This window comes from Sinocyclocheilus anshuiensis, unplaced genomic scaffold, assembly GCF_001515605.1.
Source record: "Sinocyclocheilus anshuiensis isolate Anshui unplaced genomic scaffold, SAMN03320099.WGS_v1.1 C31641399, whole genome shotgun sequence".
NCBI lineage: Eukaryota > Metazoa > Chordata > Actinopteri > Cypriniformes > Cyprinidae > Sinocyclocheilus > Sinocyclocheilus anshuiensis.
In genome coordinates this window covers 1-441 of record NW_015600983.1, presented here as the reverse complement: position 1 = coordinate 441, position 441 = coordinate 1, and the positions used below count along the sequence as shown (strand labels likewise).

General features: G+C 37.9%; 1 long non-coding RNA gene across 1 annotated transcript; it reads right to left on the bottom strand.

The window, feature by feature from the left end:
• Nucleotides 1-84: 84 nt before the first annotated feature.
• LOC107682119 (uncharacterized) lies at nt 85-441 on the bottom strand. The gene is made up of 3 exons (XR_001633372.1): nt 366-441; nt 235-284; nt 85-159 (listed from the first exon to the last, which is right to left on the bottom strand). It is a non-coding gene; the product is annotated as an uncharacterized LOC107682119 (long non-coding RNA).

The window sequence follows — 441 nt, the reverse complement described above, 5'->3', positions numbered from 1 at the left end:
CGTCTGCTAAATGACTAAATGTAAATGTAAATGTAAATGTAATACAGTATTTTGTGATCCAGCCTAAAGTGACTCACCACTTGTTTGGCCGACATAATAGTGCAAATGAAAATGCCCACAGACACCAGCGCGATGGAGAGATATTTACTCGCCGAATATCTGAAAGTAATAACCTGACTGAATAACATGCAAAAAAAAAGTTAAGTAAGGATTTTGTGCCTATCTTCAGCATACCTTTTCTTCAAGATGATAATACCGAGGATCATGTTTGCTATTAAAGATCCCTGTGATCGAAATGAGAAGTTACAGAGATCAGTAAGGCACAGTTTTGAAAGCAATGAATGAATGAAATGAATGATACTCACTGATCTGAAGATCATGTGCAGGGGCATGGCAATGTTAAAGTTCAGGGCGTAGTTATTGATCACGCTGACGGTAAAG